The sequence below is a fragment of the Uloborus diversus genome, chromosome 10 (genome assembly GCF_026930045.1).
Source record: "Uloborus diversus isolate 005 chromosome 10, Udiv.v.3.1, whole genome shotgun sequence".
Taxonomy (NCBI): Eukaryota; Metazoa; Arthropoda; class Arachnida; order Araneae; family Uloboridae; genus Uloborus; species Uloborus diversus.
The window spans coordinates 66,741,013-66,766,707 of record NC_072740.1 but is presented as its reverse complement, the minus strand read 5'-3'; the positions used below and the strand labels follow the sequence as shown (position 1 = coordinate 66,766,707).

Sequence of the window (25,695 nt, the reverse complement as noted above, 5' to 3'; positions counted from 1 at the left end):
CTTTCCCCACCACAGGCGTTTTCGATTTCAAAAAAAGTCAAAATCGACCCACCCTACTAAACACGCAGTTCAAGATTTTTTTATTAACTTGTCATCAACTTCACTCCTTTTTTTTAACTTTTATTCACGTCTGAGGGTTGGACATGTGTCACTTGACATCGCTTTTATTTTTGAGGCAGACCGTGTAACGTCGGGCGACGAAGATAGTTTTTTTAATAAAAAAAATAATAAAATACAAAACTGAAGATGTTATTAACATGCAGTTCTATTCACAATAACAGCTGCAATTATGTAGATAAGTTTAGATTTAACAACAACAAAAAATACGATTTTTTTTAAAAACATTAAAAGAGAAAATAAATCACAGACAGCCAAATGATAAGTAATAAATTCCTTTCGCCAGAATATCTGTACAAATGAATCTTTGCACGTACTGATAACAGTAAACTAAATTTTGGGAATTAAAAAAAAATATCTAAAAAGAAGTCTTAAGTTTGAAGTTCAGTCTTAAAATTGGTCTTTTCTACACGCCGGGCAGTGCACTTAGTTTTTTATAAAATACTTTCTGCAGTTCTTAGATATGAAATAAATCACTGTAAATTTAGCCAATGTATTTTTATAAAAAGTTAAGACAATCCAATATCATAATAGCAATAATGTATTCTCTAAAACTGAAAATATTTTACATATTATCCATTCTATGTAAACCCGTAACTGTTTCGCCGCCTCTAGTTTGTATTTACATTGTGGAAACGGAAAAATCTGGCGTTTGATAGACGAAGTGGTTTCAAATATAGAAAAGTCAACACAGCAAAGTGTTTACTTCGTCAACTCTGCTTTCTGTTATTGATTTTGCGAAAAATGCAATATAGGGAAACCAAAAAGGCTCAAACTAAAGCAAAGTATCTTTTCGATTGTATATTAGCTCTCTAACAGAAAAATTGGCCTCCTTCCAAAAAAAAAAAACTTAACATACATTTGCATTTAATTTTATCGAAAAAAAAAAGGAAATGCTTAGCTGTGGAATAATGTTTATAAGTTTAGGATCATAAGTATACACATCATACTACATTTACTGGAGTGAATTGAATGAATATATTTGTGATTGAAATGTTAAATAAGAAATAACGCGTTTTATTTGCACAAAGATGGCGGATTTCTGCAGACATGCGTTTCAGGATGTCAAAGGAACCCCATTTTCCGATCCAATGAAGTGTGAAAGTCACCTGAGGGAAGATTTTCTCGAAGGACTTTTAAGCAAATCGCTGAAAACTTTAGCCAATGTATTTTTATGAGAAGTTAAAATAATCCAATATTATATAGTCTCTAAAATTGATTTGGACAAACATTTGCATTTAATTTTATAGAAAAAAAAAGAAATGCTTATTTGTGAAATAATGTTTTTAAGTTTCGAATCATAAGTACGCGCACCATACAAAACTTAATGAAGTGAATTGAATATTAGTGATTGAAAAGTAAAATAAGAAATAACACGTTTTATTTGCTCAAAGATTACTGCAGACATGTGTTTCCCGATATGAAAGGATCCCCATCTTTTAATGCAATGAAGTGTGAAAGTCATCTGAGAAACGGTTTTCTCAAAATACCTTGATGTGTGTATTAATCTGAGAGCATAAATAATTCAATTTGCTTTTGTGTATGTTAATGGCAAATAGTACAGGAAAAATGAAATTGCAAAAAAAAAGTCTGGAAAAAATTATTACGCACGAATGCTCCTTGATTCTAGTTCAAAATGGCTAAAAGAAACAATTTTTGGTTCTACTTGATATCATGTTACCATATGATGCTTATGAGTTTAATAAATAAGGCAGTGAGAAGCAAAGGAATGAACGTGGATGATTTATTGTTTCGAGTAAAACGTGTATTAAGTGCCAATTCTAGGTAGCCATTAATAAAGACTTTTTCTAGATCATGCTGTGTAGCAGCAACTAAGAGAGCTATGTATACTATCTTTACAGAGGGGAAGATGTCCTGCCACTAGCATTGGTTATCTCCAATTTTTTTTAATTTTGGCACTTATATAACTTTGCTTCTCCCTGCCTCAAATATCTAAATAAGAAAAAGATGAGGTAGGTCAAATCTCCTTAGTTTCTTCTACATGCAGTATCGATAAAGTCGACGAAAAGCAGATGTTCGAATGAATTTTATTTTTTTTCCTGTGTGTCTATAATTTTTCTTAGACAAGAGCGTTGTGGGAAGCATTTAATTTTGAAAAGGTGCCTTGACTCAAAAAATATATTGGAATCTAGTTATCCACTTAACTCGTTATAAGACAAAAATTTTGAGTGACTCATTATGAAATGCTGTGGTTTAGTCAAAATTTCTTACTTTTACCAAAGATGTAGTGTTTTAATCCAGTATTCGGATACGACACTTAAAAAGGCATAAAAAATAAGTTCTGAAAGCAGCAAAAATGTTTTTAAAAAACTGAATATTTTTAACAAAAATTTTGAACATACTTCTAAAAGTTCTTTTTGGAAATCCTTTTTTATATTATTTTATTTCTTTTAATTATCTTTTAATTAGATGTAATTGTTCGCTAATGTGTATGAACACACTGACATTTAATTTGCATCGGAATTTAATCTTTAAAAAATCTGAACTTAGATGTTGCCATTGACTTATACATTAGACTATAGCATGTATGAGCAGAATGAAAAGACCTAAACAGTACACCCGAAATACACTGTAAAAAATTTTGTGCTACCCTTCTCCATATAACCGGTGGCAGCTTAGCTGCCTCCACTGCTCTGGAGTCTGGCACTTAACTGATATAACTGATGTAAGGTTACACGCGCTTGTAAAAGATTGCACCATGGTAATTTAACTATAGCGTAACGTCTCAGTCATTTCTGCGCAAGGTTACACCATAATTTTCTGTATGATTAAAGAGAAATTGCTTGAGGTTACACTTTAGAAAAAAATAAGCTTTCATCTGAATTGCTTGAACGATTTATCAAGTTCATGCTTTTTCACATATACACCAATAACTTTAATATACATTTTTTTTATATATACAAACATGACATTTTTATTACACTAAGAGAGGTAATGACCTTAGTGGTGTCTGAACCCTCAACGCGACTTGTACCGCTTGGCCACCAAGGACAGTTTTTGTTTGGCTGATAAGAGTTTACCAGCTCTACGTCGATTCTGACCTTTACGCATGCGCTTTGAATTCTACTGAAACCATAGTGCAAGGTTCCTCTAGCAATGAGTTTTTAAAACGATGATGCTACACACTTCTGAGTTTATGTAACGTTACACCCTGGTAACCTTACATATTTTTTTACAATCTAGCAAGGAAAGTGAAATTCTATACTAAATGTTTTACGTAACTTTCCACATGATAATTAAAAGAAAATGAAACCAGTTACGTCACATTAGTAGACCTGCTGGAGAGGAAAGTGCAACTCTTAACTTGAAAAACAACTTTTTCCGAAGTGGCATCTTTAAACAATGATACTTTCTACACAATTGTTTAGAAATATCCGTACTCCCAGAAAGTCATTTTTTCTACTAATCTTTACTCACCAGTAATTTTTTTTCGAAAATCACGACTACGTGTGGTAATTGTTTGTTTTTATACCCTAATTGATACTAGATAAGTTTAAATGCTGATTTTACTAATCTGTGATAAATAACGAAGTTTTCACATAAAGTTTTAAAAATTTTGCCAATTTCAGGATGAAAACGAAACATAATTTTAGTTCTATACTATTCATTTCTTCCGATTGATAGTAATGTTTCATCTGCTTCAAGTGTAAATAGTTTCCAAAAAACGAAAAAAAAATTTTTTTTTTCTTAAATCCAGGACCTCAGCTTGAAATGATTTCTCAAACATTTAATGAAATAAGAATTACACCCAAACCTGTTTTTGCACGATGGATAGGGACCGCATAAAAAATCGTACGAAAAAATTCGCCCAACACTTCACGAGTAGCTATAAAAATTTGTTTTCGCGCCACATTTGAAAATATTTTTTGTATGCGGTGGATAGGGACCGCATAAAAAAGTCTCACGTAGAAAATAACCTAAAAACTTACAAAACAACTATCTTTAACCAAAATCAAAATAAACCAAGTGATGATAATTTTGTCGAACCGCCAGACAAAATTTCTCGAAAAGGAAAAGTTTATTAGGTCACAGTAACCTCCGATCGGGGTGCCCCTGTCGTCACTTGAAGTTACTACCTCACCTTTGTTTTATAAAAAATTTCGTCAATTGAGTCGCAATCTGAATTAAATTTTCATACACCGCATTAAAAAAAAATGCACACAAAAAAGACCGCACAAAAACATGTTTGAGTGTACTTAATGGCTCACTATATCATCTGTTTCATAAAGGAAACAGTTGAACTTAGTATTAGTTAGAGAAGGTAGATGCTTTTGATTTGTTTATCGCTTCTTTAATGACACACATATCACAAATAGTTACATTTAGAAAAGACTAATACTAAATTTAAACATCAACCAAAATACGAGAATCAGAGTAGCAAAAAGACTTACATAAACTTTGTAAAAGATTAAACAACTTTCCCAAGCAATCTTTAAGTCTGCTAAACCGGAAAAATCTTTTATTTTTTGTTTTATTCGAAATATTAATACTTATTATCATTTTTATTTTTTGCTGAAGTTAGCAAAAGTCAGTTTAAAAATAATCTTTTACTTATAAAGAGTGCGTGCGGAAATGCCTTTCTCCAAATCGCTGTCTTTAGATTCTCAGAAAATAAGAAGTTTAAAGATTTCCTGCTAGGAGAATTAAGAAGTGACCTGGAAGCCATAGCCAAAAAAAGATCACACATGCTTTAGTGTTCCCCAATCGCTTTGAAGTTGACGGTTTTTAAAAAAACATGCAATTCAGGAAATCAAAATATTTATTCAAATCATTTTAAACGCATGAATAAATTGGAATCGAAAACAAGAAATAGCTTCAATAATCTAATTCATATACACGAGTCTTTAACAACTGATGCGTTAAATAAAAACTGTTACTGCAGTAAATATTTTGACTTGTTTAAATAAGTTCTGTAGTAAATGCTTTGACATTAAAGTAAATGTTTTGGCACAGATACGTAGGTGTTGAACGAACTTTAGCTTCTCATGCGCAGATTTAAATGCGAAACATTTCAAATTAGAAATTGAATTTCAAGATTTGCTTGAATGTATTTAATTGAAAATATCATGCGCCTTTATAAATATGGTGAAAAATTCTCTATCAGTGTACTTTTTCCGCTAACATACCAAGTGTCAGGTTTTTTTTTTTTTTTTTTTGAAATTATTTATTCCGTTTAATACTCGTGCGGCCCGTAGATACATTATCTATATCTATGCTTTCGAAAATTAATGGATTTCTGAAAATATTATTGTCGTCGCCTCTACATCAATTTTGCAATTTTGAAGATTTTCCAATTTCAACGGTTATTTTTTTAAAAAATAATAGAGGAGAAAAGAAGATAAGGAAAAAAACACTATTGATAATAACAGGGCAACTTCATGGGTTACTGAATGACATGTTTGAAACAAAACAGTATGTATTTTCCCCTGAATTATTGTATTTCTTACTAGGCTGAATTTCATGGTGTAGTTGAATTATCCAAAGAGAAAAAAACAATTTAGATGTTTTAAAATTACTTGAAAAAAGCATGGTAACTAACATGCTATTTTTTAAAACGTATATAATGTATCCGCATATAATGTACGTCCAAAATGTATTTTAGGAATTCATTTAAACCATTAAATCCAGCTTAAAATATACAATAATCCAGAGGAAAGTATCGTTTGCATAACGAATATTTTGCGTTGAATGTTAAAAAATGCTTACTGTTTTGGTTTAAAATATCGGTCATTAAGAAGTGGAATTGTTTAAAAAATAAAGACGCAGTTATGATGAATATTACATTACGACAATCTAAAAGTCACATTAAAATGCTCCAATATATTTTTATACAATATATTTTTAATAATTCAGAAAGTTTGAAAATAAAATATTGCCATCCATATAAAGTAGTAAATAGAGTTCCAAGCTGTCCCGGGGTACAACATCCTGTTGTACCTTGGGACAAATCCTGTTGTATAATGGGAAAATCTTCATGATTCAGGAAACAGCGATTATACTTGGACCAATTTTGCACTAAAAAACAAAAATATATATGTTTCTCATGGCAATGAATTAAATAATGAATTATGAATTATTATCTAACCTTACATGTGTTTAAAAGACTACATAAGATTAGACCATTGTTCCATGTTCCTAAACATATCTTAATTATTAAGAAACATGCATATGTTGTACCTTGGAACGTGTCCTAAGGTAAAATACGTTTGGCTGTCCCAAGGTACAATCACCACGTGGTTTAAGAAAAACCAAAATGGTGGTCAATCTGGATGCACTATCATTATTTTCTCATAACCAAAATATTTAAAGTACTTCTCTTTTACAACAAAATAAAATTCAGTTGATTAGTTTTACATATACAAGAACATAAAATGAAAATAAAATGTAAACAATATTTACTTTTGAGTCGTGAAATGTTTTTTCTCTCATAAAATCGTCAATTTTACTCACTTCATGCTGATTTTTACTATGGCAACATTTAGTAGTGAAAGTTACAGTTAGAGATTACAGAAACATTGCTGTTAAATATAGAGTCTTAGAAATTAGCAGTGTCCCAAGGTACAACACTCTCCCCTATAGCTAAACTAGTTAAGATAAGGAGCTTGGTATTGTTTTCAACATTCACTTACTAACATTTTTACGCATAAGTTATTCAACGTGTTTATTAAATCTTGTAGTGGTTAAGAAATTTCATTTTAAAAGAAAAAACAAATGATATTATCGAGAAAGGTTTTTTCACAATGTTTATACACTTCTACGCGTTTTCCTTTCGTAGTTCTGAACAGATTAAGATAGTTTTCAACTTCGCACTCGGCACCGGTGCAGCCAGATTTTCCACCAGAGGGGTGAGGTTTTGGTCATAACAGTCCTTGCATGGATCTAAACTGTCATATTAGAATTGACAGTGTTAAAAGCATAGGTTTTGGGGGTTGACCCTCGAAATATCCCTCGCGGGGCCTCAGCTTGTGATTTCAATGTCATTTTCAGTTTTCTATATTAGTGCTAGCTACATCTCTTGATGAGATAAGGATCCAACTTGGTGAGATAAGAATCGGAATAAAACAAGATTTTAAAATCTTTATTTTTTTTAATGAAGTTTCTTTATCAAGGCACTTTAGTATAACACCCCGTATTTTTTTTTTTTCAAAACTACTAAAACTCTTAAGTAAGTAGATCAGGGAAAATATATATTGAGTCCAAAGACAACCAAGAAAATATATGCCGCAGTTAGAAGCAATGGTATGTAAGAGCAAAATTAAAATTTTGAAGATAACAGGTACAAACGGTAGAAGAACATCTCCTCTGTTATAGTACTGGAGATAGTACTAGCAGTCCTCCACCTGACACTAGAGATTAATTGGTTCTTATTATGATATTAAAGAGAAATGTTACGTGACTACAACTCCAGAAAGTGTGATATTAAACTCAACGCATATGGTGTATGACGGAACAACACCGAAGCGGAAAAACAAACTGCAAAATGCATTTCATATATGTGTTTCAGGGTTGCAAGAAACTTATTTTCAATCTAAAAATTTAAAAAAAGCGAAATTTGGCAACAAACGATATTATCAGTGAAGCTTTATTTCAATGTAGTGCATATTATTTTGCGGAAAATAAAAGAATTTTCTTCATTCATATCGCTTCAATATAGACTTTGGGTTTTGAAACCATTTTCGGCAAGATGAAACTTAATACATGGGTAACTGCATGGAAAACTGAGTGACATTTTTAAAGCAAAAAAAAAAAAAAAGGATTTTTAACATTTAACGAAAATGCGCATTCTACAAATGAACTTTTCACCTGGATTATTGTATTCATTTACAGTTGAATTCCTATGATACATTTCCGGGTAATTTAAAAAAAAAAAAATAAAAACTTGTGAATTGACTTCATGCTAACTTCTTAATTAAAGAAGTAAGAAGCAAAGAGATGTAAATGCGAAAATTAAAAATTTGGTGATAACCATTACAAATGTTAGCTGAACCTCTCATCTGCCTTGGGGCAAGAGAATAATAGCCTTGGTAAATACTGATATGCAGCATTATTTAGAAAAAAGTTTCAATGAAAGCCTACCGAGCACCGCAACTTTAAACGCTTTTTACTCAAAACTTAAAAATGTCCACTTACATCCATTTCCTTCTAACTGCCTCAATCGTCAGACGGTTATCATGTTTGTAGAATTATTTTTAAATAATGCAGTGCCTATTACTATTTCGCAATAAAAATGTCAGTTAGTAACTTCTGAAAAAGCGCCCACAACTGTTTCGATATACTTAGTACAATATGTGGTGCAATCCACATCAGAGTTTCGCTTGCCAAATTTCTTTGCACAAAGAGCGAGCTTAGATAATGCTTTAATGTTACTGTGCAGGAATTGGGAAAGTTAATGGTTCCTAAAATAAACAACTAACATGCACGTCGTCCCAGATATTATTCCATCAAATATTTGACCTTTCGGAAAGTCCATTAAAGAATTAGCGGCAGACTGCAAAAGTAGTGTGAAACTCATGGTCGAATGGCCGTTCTTATGCATACTGATTATGTGAAACAAACAACGATACACTACATTACATGATTCCGATTGCGATGGAACCTATTTTCAACCACTTCGCCCACACTTCCGAACAAAGAAATTTCCCAACGGCATTTTCGCCAAAGTAATCCGATTCTAGACCGCCGAACCCAGCAACAGCCAGAAAAGATGATGACGTAATTTAATGCATCGTACCAATCTGTTAATCGAATACCTGAAGCGGAAGATCTTACCGGAAGGGATGGAAAGGAATGGGTGGATGTGATTGAAGATGTTTTTCTCGGTAGGGCGCTCGGACACTTAATCGCTCAAGCCATGCCGCGATGGAAGTTTTAAGCTGTCAGTCAATGCCTTCCAGCGAATCGTTAAAAGCCTGGAGGTGCAGCGGCACATGCATAAAAGGAATCAAGCTGAAAAGATGAAAAATATTTTGCTTATTAAAATGTATCGACACAAGCAAATTAAAATTAAATATCAATTCAGTTAGCTTTTCAAAGACAATTTATAATAATAAATAAAACATAAAAAAGTATACAAGCCAAACAACAAGTTTTAAACATTTTATACGAAAAATGATGAGAAAAAGAAAAATACAAGCAGCAATTTAATAGAAAACTCGAAAGATTGAACCCAGAGCTCATCAGCCGTGAAGGATTCAATACATATGGTCAAAAGACAAAAAAATGTAACTACAAACTAGAAAGAGAGTGTTAAAGCTCAAGTGTATGCAATACAGAGTAACATTGGGCTAAACGCACCACTTGTTAAACTATAAACAGTAAACAAGAGATTTTCTATTAAATTGCTGCCTTATTTTCCCTTTTCTCATCATTATTTTTCGTATAAAATGTTTAAAACTTGTCATTTGGCATGTATACTTTTTATATTTACTTGGCTTCTCAGTTTTGCGGCGTTGCGCATCTATGGGCATTTGGTGAGGTCTTTTCAATAATGAAAATATTTCAGAACGGGTATTTAATAATAAAACCTATATTTATATATCCACAAAAATACTGTTATAACTCAAAGGTAATAAAACAATGGGAAAAAATGCATATTCTAGTCTCAACAATTTAGAAGAATTATGTTTGAGTGTTATTAACAGTTTCGGAACAGATCTCTCATAACGTAGATAAAATCTTAAGTCAGTTTAACTACATATCCAGTCTACTTGGACATGTAGATAGAATACCAGGCAAATGATTTTATGCTTAAAGAAAATTTCAAAGCCTTTCCCTTCCGCAACCGATTTATAAACAAGTCTTTAAATTATTACAAGAAAAAGCTAGTTCTCAAACAAACGAAAATTCTAAAAAACTTTGAAGTGCTTAATAAAACTTCATTATGTATTTTAATGGCACATTAAAAGTCGATTACTAAGAAATTAATATAATCAAAAAGTATCAAATATTTAATCTCAAAAAAGTCTTCGTACACTTTAGTAAAGTGTCATTTAGCATCCACAACAGCTTTAAAACATCTGGGAATAGATTTTTCTAGTTTGTTTTGTAAATTCTCGGAGTCAATGTTCATTCACCCATCGATTACGTTGACGGTAACCCCCCCCCCTCAAAATGCTTCTTATATAATTCTTGATGATTCTTGTGTAAATGATTCCACGGTACTTTGTTTTTACAACTAATTTTTTAAGAGTACAAACACTTTTGGGTGCCACTATATAGGGAAGGGTTCCCCAAAGCGGGTAGGCCTTCCTATGCCCCCGCATGGTGTGTCAGGGGGCGATGCATACAGATAGCATGTTTACCCGAACACCCTCGGGTTTTAATCAGTCCCAGTGAAGTGGCATGGCGCAACCAGGCTCAAAATTTAAAAAAAAAAAAAAGATACATTTCTAAAAAAAAATTACGCATTTCTAAAAAAAAATAAGTTTTGTAGCTTGCGACTAGTCGAAGAACAGCTTCATCTTTTGATTGTCAATAAGTTATTTTTTATTAAGGCAATCAATTAGTCGATTAAGTTAATCAGTTATTTCTTTATGTTTTATAAACAAATGTACTGACTTTAAATTGGATAAGTATAGCCTATTTATTAATATATATATATATATATATATATATATATATATATATATACAGGGTGAGTTCGATCGAATCTGCCATACGAAAGGGGGTGATAGATGAGCCCAAGTGGAGCATAGAACCACCCATTATCGTGTCCAATCCTTAACCGTAACCGAGTTTTGGTAAATTTAAGGAAAATGAGTTAAAAAAAAATTCTGAGAAAACGGCCGATTTCTGAAATTCTTGTAGGACATACAAGGAAAATAAGTACATATTTGGAAAGAGCAGACTAAATCCTACAAAATGATACCTTTTGCATTAAGATAGTCGCATTTTACCGAGAGCTACAAGCTTTGAAATATTGGACACACTCAGAATTAAAATGGTGCCAACATTTTTAATCGACATTTTCAAAAACAACCGTAAGAGCTACAATCGGGCAAATCTACCAAAAACTGGCCCATTCCATTAGCTTTCAGATGATACAACAACAAATCATATTGGGCTTCATGTTCAGCTGAAATTCAGGCTTTTGTTTGAAACAGTGTAAAAATCTGCATTCGTTAAAAAAAGGAAAACCAGCGAAGAGTCGCACTTTTCTGTTTTGAATTTTCTGTTTCACGATAGCATGTTGCTTTCTTTGTTTAAGAAAATGATATTTTTATATAAAAATAATAGTTTCAACAGTTTAATAAAAAGAAAAAACAAACGAGATAACGATTCGTAGAAATAAAAGAAGCATTACTTTCCCGTGCTTTTCACAAAGGGAAAATCAAGAACAAAAAATGTTACACCAACTTCAATTAGTACATTTAATAAACCTTCAAAATTTGCAATAGCTGCTGAAATTGGTCACCGCCACACCTGATACACGCTCTTGCCCTTTTGCGAACGGAAACAACCGTTGCTCTTAAAGAAATTTCATTCCTTAGTTTCCCTACTGCTTCAGCAAGCCGGTCGCTCAATCCTTGCAAACTTGCTACTTCTGTTTTGTAAACTTCTTGTTTTAAGAATCCCCAAACAAAGAAGTCCACTGGTGTCAGGTCTGGGGATCTAGGGGGGCAAGGGATGGGGCCCATACAACCAATCCATTGGGGAAACTAATCAGTTAGAAATTCCCGAGCGGCATTTGAAGAATGTGCAGGGGCTCCATCGTGTTGGAAAATGATTTCCGCTCTCCCCTGAACAGGAATAGTATCAAGAAGGTCAGGCAAATGATGATCAATGAACTCTAAATATGAGCTTCCTGCATTATAAGACCTTAAAACGTATACAGACCCATCAAAAGACTTCCGATTACGATTTATGATTGTGAAAAATATCGTCTGAAAATAAAAAGCATTTGTTTAACAAAACAATTAATGATAAAAACTAAACAGAATTATTCATTTGTCATAATATTTTATGTATCGTTTGCTTCTTTCTGATATTTTGTAAATGTGTTTTGAAAATTGCTAGAATTATGATTCTTTTTACAGTAAGTCAGTAGAGAGTGTGTTTTTAGTTTTTGAAAGTTTTCGTTAAAGTTTCTAAAGATAAGTTGCTATATTCTCTTCTCGATTTTTGGGTATGTCTCGATTTTTTAACGAAGAGTATGCTGATATGCATTTCGTGTACGGATTTTGTGATGGTAATGCTCGCAGAGCCGAGAAAGAATACCGGCTTTGTTACCCAAATCGTTCTGCATCTAATAGATGTGTTTGCCTCTATACATCGAAAGCTCAGAGAGACAGGTTCATTTGGTACGTTGTTCGAGAGGGGCCTGGATCACCGTTCTGCTAATGTTGAGGAGTATGTGCTGGACCGAGTAGTGGAAAACCAAAGTGTGAGTTCACGCTCGATTGCTATAGAAGGTGGACTATCACAACGTAAAGTGATGAAAACATTGCACCAAAACAAGTATCACCCGTATCATTTTACTCTAGTACAAGAACTGCGCAATTCAGATTTAGAAAAGCGGGTAACATTTTGCAGATGGCTACTAGCCCGAGACACGGAAGATCACCATTTTCTAAGAAAGATATTGTGGACAGGTGAGTCGTTGTTCACCAGAGGGGGCATCCATATATTTGCATAACTGGCATCATTATACTGAACATAATCCTTTCTTAACCCAAAACTCATCATTCCAAACTCGATTCAGCATAAATGTTTGGATTGGCGTAATAGGAGATCATTTAATTGGTCCGTATGTGTTTCGAGGTAAACTAAAAGGAAACACATATTTAGAGTTCATTGAACATCATTTGCCTGACCTTCTTGATGCTATTCCTGTTCAGGAGAGGGCAGAAATCATTTTCCAACACGATGGAGCCCCTGCACATTCTTCAAATGCCGTTCGGGAATTTCTAACTGAACAGTATCCCCAATGGATTGGTCGTATGGGCCCCATCCCTTGGCCCCCTAGATCCCCAGACCTGACGCCAGTGGACTTCTTTGTTTAGGGATTCTTAAAACAAGAAGTTTACAAAACAGAAGTAGCAAGTTTGAAAGAATTGAGCGACCGGCTTGTTGAAGCAGTAGGCAAACTAAGGAATGAAATTTCTCTAAGAGCAACGGTTGTTTCCGTTCGCAAAAGGGCAAGAGCGTGTATCAGATGTGGCGGCGACCAATTTCAGCAGCTATTGTAAATTTTGCAGGTTTATTAAATGTACTAATCGATGTTGGTGTAACATTTTTTTGTTATTGATTTTCCCTTTGTGAAAAGCACGGGAAAGTAATGCTTCTTTTATTTCTACGAATCGTTATCTCATGTGTTTTTTCTCTAAATTAAATGTTAAAACTATTATTTTTATATAAAAAATATCATTTTCTTAAACAAAGAAAGCAACATGCTATCGTGAAACAGAAAATTCAAAACAGAAAAGTGCGACTCTTTGCTGGTTTTCCTTTTTTAACGAATGCAGATTTTTACACTGTTTCAAACAAAAGCCTGACTTTCAGCTGAACTTGAAGCCCAATATGATTAGTTGTTGTATCATCTGAAAGCCAATAAAATGGGCCAGTTTTTGGTAGATTTGCCAGATTGTAGCTCTTACGATTGTTTTTGAAAATGTCGATTAAAAACGTTGGCACCATTTTAATTCTGAGTGTGTCCAATGTTTCAAAGCTTGTAGCTCTCAGTAAAATGCGACTATCTTAATGCGAAAGGTATCATTTTGTAGGATTTAGTCTGCTCTTTTCAAATATGTACTTATTTTCTTTGTAGGTCCTACAGGAATTTCAGAAATCAGTCGTTTTCTCAGAATTTTGTTTTTTTACTCATTTTCCTTAAATTTACCAAAACTCGGTTACGGTTAAGGATTGGACACGATAATGGGTAGTTCTATGCTCCGCTTGGGCTCTTTTATCACCTCCTTTCGTATGGCAGATTCGATCGAAATCACCCTGTGTATATATATATATATATATATATATATATATAAATAAATAAAATGGCAGATAGCCAGTCAACTAATTTAATCATTTATAACTTCATATTTGATTGGCAAATGTACCAAATCACAATTAGTTAAGCTTACCCGCATTGGGCCCCCTTGTATAGAAAAACGGGTTTTTCAAGTGTTTGTAATGTTTGATAATAAATAAATATCGGGATTGAAATAATACAAAAATCACTTTTTATTTTGAAGTTCAAGAAATTTGCTAGGAAATAAAACCGAAATTTGTTGCGATAAAAATTCAAAAACTACAATTTTCGAGCATTCTTGGAAAACCTACCCGCTTTGGGCCACCCTCCCCTACGGCTTATGATATTAGTTCCCTGGTTTCTTCCTTTTACTTAACGCGTAGCAATTTTCACATTTCTCACTGATATTTCATTACATAGTTTAAAACGAGTTATTGTAAATTAAAAAACAGAAATTTTACACACTGCCAAAAGTAATATTGCTATGCAAAATTAATTCGCAGTTTTCAGTAACATATATTAAAAGAATTCATTTAATCATGCAATGGCGTTATATAATTTTGAAAACAAATTGTTCTTAACCCACATAAACAATAATGTTACGGAGGACAAACAGTTAGACCGTTTAGTTGGCAGTTAAATACGGTAACTGATTATAAAAAAAAAAAAAAAATCTTCATATCCAAAAGGAAAAGTCATGCAAATGAAACACCTAAAATATGAAAAGAATACGAATACTTAAGGGGTATTATAGTCTAGAGGCTCGATTTTGAGGCGATTTTGCGGGCGTATTACAAAAAAAACTAAACATTTTACCTATCAATGTTTTATCAGTTTTTTATTGATACTTGAGAAGTATAAAAATGCATAATAGTTTGAAAAACAATTCAAAATTGAAATCAGTAGAGGCCAGCAAAGTGGGGACTAAAAAAAGTGTCTGATGGTTGCCAAGATTCTAACCCCGGCGATGTGAAACTTGAAATTAAGGTTGATGTAGAATTGTCAGGACGTAGCCGATTTGGAAGATAAAAAGTTGAATAAAATGGCGTCTTTTTGAAAAAAAAAGGTAATTTTTGCCTAATTTTTTCAACTGCAGTAATTTTTAAAAAGTAATCAAAAACAAAAATACAGAAACCCCTATTTGAAGACAAAATTGTTAGTATTAGGAAAGTGTACCAAATTTCAAATAAATCGATGCATTAGAACTTGAGATATCTTGTCAACCGTATTGAAAAAAGTAGTTTCGAGAAAAACGCGTTTAAAGTTTGCAGTCGCATTTTGGGCAGTCTGAGTGGTTTAATGATATACTATACTTATTTTTTTTTTGAACAGCCATCCCTGCCTTATACATAGGCTCAAATGGCTGAACAATACGAACGAAAATTTTAATTTTAAGCAAAAAAAAAACAATAGCAATAGTATTCAACATATATTCTTTGAATCTTGGAAAATAAAATTCTAAGCTCAGTAATACAAAAAACTGAAAAAGAAAAAAACTTAAAAATAATAATGAAAAATCAGTTGTTTTGTTTATCCGTAACTTTTTGATGCAATGATTTAATTTATACTGCTTGTTTCGTCAATTAATTGACTTACTAAAGATTAAGAATAAAAATTTTGACAGGATGGTATTTGAGGTAGAGTTTGTTAATTTTTAAAACTTTTGAATAAAAATATAATATTTTATCCGCCCAATGTTATTAATTAAAAACGTGTACTAAATGTAAAATATTGGACCGAATAACTCTAAATTCTGCTTGCGCATTGAAAATTAACAGAAAAAGTAAGTAGTATTTCAGGATGCATTAAAGACATGTCCCATAAAGGAAGAAATAGTATTCCATTTAGGAAATAAAATATGCAGCATATCTAAAATAATTTGAGAGGTTTAGTATAGAGACGTCATAGATAACTTGCTATAATACAAAAGGAAGAAAATCTCTTTTGTTGGGTTATTGGGAATGCGCACAGCATGTTTTAAGCGCAGGTTTGTTTCGTCCAGCCTGAAGGTAGCCGAGTTTTCTGGACTTGGGGGGATTATCGAGTACAGAGCTTTCAAGACTCGACTTTCGTGGAGAGAGAGGACATGAGACCCCTCAAGAGTTTTGAAGTTGGGACTGCGAGGAGATCCAACCTGACTAAAAGTACAAGGAGAAACGCATAACGTCTTGCTATTCATTAAATAGATTTATTCACTGAAGTTAAGTTCATCCAGGCTTGATACAAGGGAACTTGGATGTCCTGAATCAAAGTCAATTTTTTTTCAAGGTATGAAGGCGAGGAAACAGCTTTTGGAACTCCGGAGTTGAATCCCTTGCAATAAATACGTAAACCAACGTGGTCTTTGTGCAGGACCATAACGTTTGAAAACACCAACTGCAATTAAATGGGAGTGAAGGTTAATTAAGGAGATGCATGAGCATATTGTGCATTGCTTCCAAAAAATGAAAAATTGTTCAAGGAAACCAAAACTGGAGGCCTCGAAGCTTGTGGATTTAGCACTACTCTCTTGTAGTCCTATCCGTTGTCTCTTTCTTGCAGTTTATGCTCATCGTGAAATAAAATCTATGTTCACGAAGCTCAGCAGAAAACATACGTGAGGTGCCGACGGAGCAGAGGAATCCTGATTAGAGGAAATGCAAGGTACTTCACCTTGGAGAATTGCGACAGAGATCATAGACACCGGAATCAACTTCACCACCTTTAGAAGGGAAGGTCAGCACAGGTGTTGCACGCACCGCTCAAGTTAATTTTTAATCATACCTTCTATTTAAATTAACAACCCATATTAAATTGTCTTCTTCCTTTATCTCACATCGGTGTACAACTAAAATTAATCAACTAGAACTTTCCCGAGCGATAGTCTAAAAAGCCTGGCCTTTAACATCTACTGTATTTCTAAAAGATGTACAAATACGTTTCAAAAACATATCGCATAGTTTTTCTTTTATTGAAAATCAGGAGACGAAACAACAACCTGCATTTAAAAAGATATAAATCATTCCCCTGCCGAAACAGGAGAATATCACGAGTACATCACCGACTTATTTTATAATTGTGTCCGCTTCGAAGTTCAATCTCAGTTTGCAAAGCAGAGCCGGATTTGAAAAAAAAAAATGCATGTTTCTACTTAGCTAAATCAAGCTGAACGAAAACTGCTTCTTCGGTAATAGACTTGCCATTCTAATCCAAAAAAAGAAACATTCTTTTACAATTTGCGAAAGAAATTCTTCGCTATCAAAGTGGGGAAGTTCATAAATCCTACCATTAAATATACAAGTCCTTGACCTAAAATAAAATGTAACCGATATATGTTTTAGTATAATATCACACTTTTATTATCTTCTGGCAAAAGTATTAAACGCGACTGCTTCAATAGATTAATACAGACAAAATGTTATTTTACTAGTCTTCCAGGAAGCTCTCGAACACAATTGATAATAAATGAGAAAATGCTGATTCCGACAGAATTGGGTCCGATTTGAGTGTTACTTTCATCAGTCACGATTTTGTTTCAAAATGATCAAAAAGTAACGGACTGGAAAAGTTTTTTTGCTGTTGAAAGTGTAGTTAAACTTATAAGATCTTTCAGAATTTTAAGACAGAAATCCTGCAATGTCAAATCATTGGAAAAATAGTTTTTGTTATCAAATGGTAATGCAAAGCATTTTTATAACCATTGTATGTCTCAAAAGTAGCTATAAGGTTAGGTTTTATTTAAAAAAAATACGATCACGACAATTTGCTAAACTATCAAATATATTAGGCAGTAAAAAACAAAGGGATGCAAGTGGGCTTTTTAAAGTTTTATGTAAAATGCGTTTAAAGTTCAGATCCAGATGATACAGTGATAAAGTGATACATTGCATTTATTGCATTCAAATAAAGGTTTTTAACTCCTATAATTGTTTTTGTATGGTGCATATTTATAAAATTTGCGGAACAAGTTACAATAAGCATCTTCCAAGAAAAAGGTTTTTGATTTCGATATAACAAAAAAATTCTTTTGCGGAATTGTGGCTGTAAAAATGGTTGCAAGTTGGGGATGTGGTTGTACACACATATTTACTCGTAGTTGTAATTCACTAACGCATAATTCTTCTATTTTTTAATATTTTATTATCTTCACGATATTTTGATTTTATTTATCGATACGCTTTCAAATTCTCGAAAAAAATTTATTTGTTACAATTTTATAACAACTATTTTATTAATATTTTTCTAATGATCAGTGCGCCAAATAAGGTCATGTAAACCAAAAATGCCAACCCCCATTTTTCTACACAGTGCAACAAAAGTTTGCGAGATCGTTGTTTTATCGTTATCAGAAAGTCTAACTTATGAAAAAATATTATCAACAAGCAGATTCTTATTAACGGGCAAAAGTAGCAGCCGTTATTTCAAAAGAGTCTTGTCAAAATCTTTGTTGCGTTACCTGGTCTTATTTTACAGTAAATCTTGTTTCTTCATGGTTTACTGTAGTTTAGGGGAAGGTTGTTGTCAATGGAACGGTTCCATGACTGGACCGCGGAGATATATCCCCCACTAGAATTTTTTCAGACATGAAATCAGTTTTAGTGCCTTCCTTTGTATCAAAACAGTTCAATGCAGAGTTGTCAAGCAGCTTGAAATGATACATGATAGTGTTAAACGTACAAGTATGATTTCTACTGTTCACTTACTAATAATTGAAATTTGCACTTTGCTATAAACTGCTTTGAATATCACTGAACAATTAAATGGGAACATTGACTTGAACAAGTATTTTCAAGTACAATTTCCCATATTTCATGTTCACGAACATATGGCCATTTCTTTAGAAAATATCAGCTTTGTTTGCATATTTTTGGTTTATGAAAATCAGTCTTTTGTCAAATCTTACCCATCTTTCAGAAAACTTTACAGCAATAAAGATAATCCATTCGTATACTAAAATTTGAAATAAAAGAATTGAAAATTTGCTGAAATACGTGCATTTAAAGCAATTAGATTCTCGCTCTTCACGCTCGACAGATAGGCAAATTATGGCTTTCAAAATTTCGTAGTCTAAACATTTGGAAACTTAAAAAATATTGAAATAAATATTATCAAAACTAAGCAAAACATTGGTGACGAAATTAGCCAAATTTCAATCATTCTCGGATAGGCGACGGAAAATTGCAACACTTGCAATCGCCAATATCTTGCTATCAGCTATTGGCGACCAAATTCGCCAAAGAAATATTGGTGTCCAAATGAGTTTAATTTTAATTCTCGGATAGGCGACACAAATTTGCAGCACTTGCCGGCAATAGTTCACTGTGGTTCGACATAAGAACATTATTTGGAAGAGCCAATTTATTTAAGAGTAATTTTGATATTTTGCTTTTCATATCAAACAAATTTTTTACAATTCAAAAAGTGTAACATTATTATTTACTAGACAAATTCGATTCAAATAATCTAACATAGTTTCTTTTTCTCCTGCCCTTTATCACTTTTTAGGGTGTAGTTTGATTAAAACAAACCACATTTTTCTTTTCTTCTTTTTTTGGAATGATCTGGACCAAAACATTTCATTTCCATTGTTTAGTTTCTGATTTGAAGTTTTTACTTCCATTAAAATTTGCAATTTACTTATCAAAAGTGCCTGTGGTGAAATATAGGGCACGTGAAAATCCTTAACGAAAGGGCGGATTTGCTTCGAGCGATCATTAATGTCAAAGAACTTTTAAGATATAACATGTACAAAAAAATTAATTGATTCTATTTCATCTTTTTTTTCTGCCTTTTCAAACAACTGAAAAAAATCTTCTCAACATTATTAAAATTAGCAAAATATTTTCAGCATTTTCTGTTTGAAACATTGAATTTTAATATGCTGAAAACTTTGTAATTTTCTTGTTTTTTTTTCTGCAAGAGTGTGTTCCAAAAATAGATTCCTCTCTTTGAACTTGTACTATATATATATATTTTAATAAAACAGCCAAACAGATACAGATAAGAAAAACATATGTTGCCATAACGAACAGTACAGAGAAAAAAAATAATGTAAACATTAAGTGAATTCATAACTTTTCTTCCAGTTTCTCCTTCGAACTTCAGTTAAGAAAAAAAAAAGAAAAAAATGTCTTTTCCTTTTCGTTTATCTTTCCATTCAAAATCAATACACAGAAGCTAAATTTAAGTACTTATGCTGCAAAATATAAATTGGGGCAAAACAGAATATCTTTTCAAGTATTGGAATAAATGACATTGACGATTCAAAGCTCTTCGGAACAAGGACATTTAAAATATTTTAATAGAAAATTCCTCATGCATGGATTCTGTTCTTATTTTATTTATAGTAGACTATTTCTTTAAACTTTAAGTCCTAGATTATTTTTTAGATCATTGTAATGATTTTTTTAACTATTTTCAAATTATTTGAAATATTATAATGAACTATGAAACGTATTGATTGAAATGAATTGATTCTAATAGCTGTGATTACGTAAGACAGACTACAAACTCAAGTTATTTTGAAATACGCATTTTTTCGTTTACATTCTTTAACTATTCCAGCTATTTTAGTTTCTTCAAAACGTTAAAATACATTCTAATTTAATTGAAACAGACAATAATTTGATATGAAGTTGCAAACTGTTTATTTAACTGTCTTTCAAAGGGAAAATTGAAGGGTGTAACTAACCCTGTCCTCTGACTAATAACACTGTCGTTAATCGTCGTTTTTTTTTCCAATGCTTTAATTTTTTTTATTGCTCAATAAATTATTCATAAAAAGAATTAAAAATGAAACCAGAACTTGTAAAAAATGCATGATTACTTTAAATTCATTACAGACATTCTTATACATTTTACATAACGAAATTGAATGTGAGGTAAAGTTAAATAGAGGGTCAAACTGTAAAGTAGATTTTTTTTTTTTTTTAATATTTTCCAAAAAAAAATAAATCATGATTTGCTTACATCCCGATCATTATATTCCAAAACTGATACTATAGGTTTATGGCAACTAAAATAGGAAATAAACGCATCCTATTTGAATCTATTTAAATATCTTATAAATACTGCATTAATTGTAGTTTTATACCTCGTTGTGATAGGATTGCGATCATTGGACATCGTTGAAAAAAATTCTCTATTTAAAAATTCAATTAATGGTAGGTTTTTATCGTCTGCAAAGTTGATGTTGAAATAAATCCCCACTCAAAATCATTTGCAAATCATCTAAGTTTTTCATAATTTCATTTTGAAATAATACAGAAGCGTCTTTAGAAAAAAAAAATAATTTTCATTCAAAAATTCTTGTATTGCGTTTACAGACTTCGCTGGTAAAATATAAACAGAAACAATTATAATTAGCTGTCGATTTGCAGAGTTGCAACGACAAGCACGTGTATCACCGATATCAGAAACATTACTGTTTTTCCATCTCAAAAAATGCTCATAGCGTCCAAAGAAGTTTTCACTTCAAAACTAATATCTAAGCTGAAAAATGTTTTCTTCTGGAAGAAATTTGCACTAACCCGGGTGAGGATCGAACTCACGCTCCTTGAGATTACTTACTCAGAAACGGATTATGAGATTCACCGCTGCTGACAGCGCTACTGATGTTCGCAATTCCCAACGAAAGTAACGAAGAGGAACTGAGAGAAGCGGCGCATGCGCTGTAATCCAAATGTCGGTGAGGCGACGGTGTTGCAAAATGAATGGTTTTTCTCCACCTCAAAAATACTCAACGCGCCTAAAGAAGTTTTCACTTCAAAAAGTGTTTGGTTGCGGATGTGTTTCTTGATTCTGAGTACTTGTTTTAACTTCTCTAAAATTTGTCGATCAGAATTTTTGTCAAGTTGGATGTGCAGAGAGCTCCCCCGCCTCTCAAGAACATGTCTGCATTTAGAGATTCGCTAGATTCATTTAATATCATGCATTAGAACAACTCAAGCAAGATGAAGGTAAAATGGTCATAGGTTAGGCTTAACATATATTCTTCATCTAAAATCGTTTAATCTTATCTTATAAGACAGATATCAGTTAAATATTACATCAGTTAATAAACATGTAGTGTTTGAAGAAAAGCGGCGTTGAATAGAACTGAGCTTAAAAACTATAGACATATTGAAAACTGCAAAATTGTATTTCTATACTATTGAACAAATTCTTAGCATTTTTTCTTTTTCTTTTCTTTTTTTTTTTTTTTTTTTTTTTTTTTTTTTTTTGCAGTTACAGATTTCAGTTTGTTGTAATAGAATAATGTATGTTTCAAAAACACTTTTGTTAAGTTTGAATGAAATATAGAAGCTAAGAGCTAGAAAAATTTCATGTAGGGGAATGTGGGGCCAAGTGAAATGGTTAAGATGATTCAGCTTTTTCAAAATGAACTAATTGGAAATTTATTTTGGAAAAATTACAGTACATAAGAAAATAACATTCTATTTTATAATAATACTTGCATTCAAAGAGAATTTTTAATTATTTTAAGCATTAATAAATCTCTTTTACATCAGCGCTGACAAAACCTCTATTTTGGCATAACTAATATGGTTAAAAAAGGAATACAACTTTAATATGAATCAAAAATTAAAGCCTAATGATGTTCTTTCACAAAACATATAAGTTAAATAAAATATTAGATCATCTTTTTCCTGTTATTTGAGTTAGATTTCTGATGGTAGAAGATTGTGGAGCAAAGTGAAATTGTTAAGATGACTGAGCTTTTTCAAAATTAACAGAATGGAAATTTATTTTAAAAACCACAGAACATAAGGAATGAAACATTTTTTATAAAACTTGCTTTGAAAGTGTGGTAAATTTGCCCCTTCAAATAAAAATGGAAAATTTTGTTACTTTTTTTCCCCCAAGGGTGCAAAGTGAAAAATAAAATATTTTTCTAATGAACTATTTTCTATTCAATTATCGAAAATATTTTTGATCAAATGAATCAGTAAATAACATATTTAATGAATAAATGAAAAGATACTGAAGCCATAAACTGAAAAGTAAATTAGTTAATTAATATATGAAGAAAAAATAAATGAACAAAGAGTGAATAAATTAGAAAATAAGTAAATGAATGATAGAATAAGTGAATTACTAAATGGAGGAATATAAATGAATGAATTAATAACTGAATACGTAAATGATTGAGCGAGTAAACAAAATAAACTATTTCATTTTGCCCTATTCCGTTTGCCCCACATGTACTTGACCGATTGTAGAAAACCTTTAACACAAAGAAGCTTAATATTAACTTAATAAATATTTCACCGAGTTATTAGAAGGTCTCAATTAATATTAAAAAATGTTAAAACCAAGAACTTTCATTTCATAATAACAAAAATAGTTTTCGACTTACAACAAAATATTACAATATGAGTATTAATTTTTCAAAACTGCCTCTATTATCGTATGCTTTAACCTTCGGTGGTTTTTTTTTCCCGACTGGAATAGATTACATGTGCTACTATATAATTAAAATATTACCAAATAGGTGGCGCTAAAAGCAGAGTAAAATTTCACCATTTCACGTTGCCCCACATTCCCCTACTTTTTTCTTCTTTGTTCCTTTTTTTTTCTGAATTCTCTTTTGGAGTAATAATTTCTTATTGGGTAATTTAGACACTATTCAGATGCTATCTTTAATATATTCCGAAAGAAATAAAACAATGGAAATGTTCACACCTTCTCTGATCATATTGATGAAATCGAGAATTCAAATATGAATGAAATTCTTGGTGAACCAACTTTTGACCATAATTCACCGTCACAAATTTACAATTTATAGAAATCAAGTCAGTTTCTTTAAAAGAACTAGCTGTGTTGAGCAATAAAAAATCATGGTTGTTAATGATGATTTTACATTTTTTTTAAAACCACTTTGTCCTACCCCAGTTCATAAGCACATATGAAAAAGAAAATGTCATAATATATTAATCTTTTTTTTTTTCTTCCTAACCCCCCCCCCCCCTTCCATGCCAGCACTTTTAATCCTTTTCAACGCTTAAGTAGTGCTAGTTAATTGTTGCATTGATGTTATTAGGAGAAGAGGGAACCCAGCTACAAGGTGGTTGGATTTTGGGAATAAATAGGTCGAGAAACTCTACAGAAAGTCGTACCGCTTGGAGGAAGCAGAAAGAAAAGGCCTTGGCCTGCTCCAGGCCGTTGTGCAGCTGAAGAAACTGCGGCTTTTGCTGCACTCTCTATTTTTTTTTTTTTTTTCAAGGTTTCTTCCTAGTGTTATGTCATCATTGGAGCTGATTTCTGTTCATTTAAGCCTGCCTAATTTTTTTCCAAAGAATGGGCCGCTATTAATTTAGTGTCTGATTTTGTTTCTTTTGAAGAACCATCGACATAGACTACAGCCAAAAGATAAATATAATTGAACATTAGGGTTTTTATTAGACTGTCTACATGAAAGTATTTCTGATCGCTGTAACGGTACTATTAGTTCAGCTAAAGAGCCCAAGCAGTGTTTCAACAACAATATTTCTCGCAAACAGCATTAAACTAAGGTGATTTAATTTTTCCGAAATGGCATTAAATGTGCCAAATGCAAGAATTTCCATGATTTTGTGATCAAAATTGTCCCTTTAATCCTGAAAGTTGGCGTGTAACTTACGTACAATGGCGCATTAATCCTTAGGTACTGAGTTCAGTACTTAACATTCAGTGTAAAAAGTTTTGCGTAACCTTACTCTATAAAATCGGTGGCTGCTTAGTTGCCTCCACTGCTCTGGAGTAATTTAACTGATATAACAGGTGAAAAGTTACAAATAGCTTGTAGAAGGTTACACCATGGTAATGTAACTATAGCGTTACGTCTTACCATTTTCTGTGTAAGGTTTCACTAGTATTTTTTCTATGCTTACTGAGAAATAGCTTGAAAGGTTACTCATTAGTAAAAATTAAGCTTTTGTCTGACTTTCTTGAACGATTTATTAAGTTTATACTTTTTAATAATTAATATACACCATTTATTTATTATTTATTTTATATATAAACAAGACATTTTTATTGCACTAAGAGAGGAAATGACCTGACTGGGCTCCAGACACGTGACGCGAGTCTCACTGAAAGGCCACTTTTACCGCTCGGCCACCAACGATAGTTTGCTAATTAGAGTTTACCTGCTCTGCGCCGATACTGATCTTTACGTGTGCTCTTCTACTGAAACTATAGTGCAAGGTTTCTGCAACAATTTAAATGATGCTACACACTTCAGAATCCGTGTAACCCATTAAATACTGGTAACCTAACATTTTTTTTTTTTTTTTTAGTATTTAGACCATATTGCAAGAAAACTCCTACTGTTGAGAGAAATTCAACATACGACATTAAGATTTTGAAAAACGTGCATAAATAGGCTAAGGCAGAAATACTTTAAGTATTTCAGCCTTAGCCCTGGCTTAGGGCAGTAACTTACTGAAAAATACCATGCTTTGCCATCAATCTTTTAGTTGAACCGCACCATTGCTGCGGTCACTCATCTGGTGAACTAATTCTACATTAGCCACCAGTTTGTTTGGTTCTCTTGGCTCCCTTAAGAAGTTTTTCACCTCCAGCTCAGGTAATTCCTATTCCGGGCTGATGAGTGCTAAAAAACACGAAAC

The 25,695-nt window shown here is 32.3% G+C and overlaps 1 protein-coding gene across 1 annotated transcript in view; it reads right to left on the bottom strand.

Annotated features, from left to right (window-relative positions):
* The window catches only part of LOC129231417 (gamma-aminobutyric acid receptor alpha-like), a gene marked incomplete in the record, with an annotated part of 271,263 nt that overhangs the window by 127,953 nt on the left and 117,615 nt on the right, over positions 1-25,695 (bottom strand). The window contains 1 exon segment of the mRNA XM_054865726.1: positions 8,908-9,084.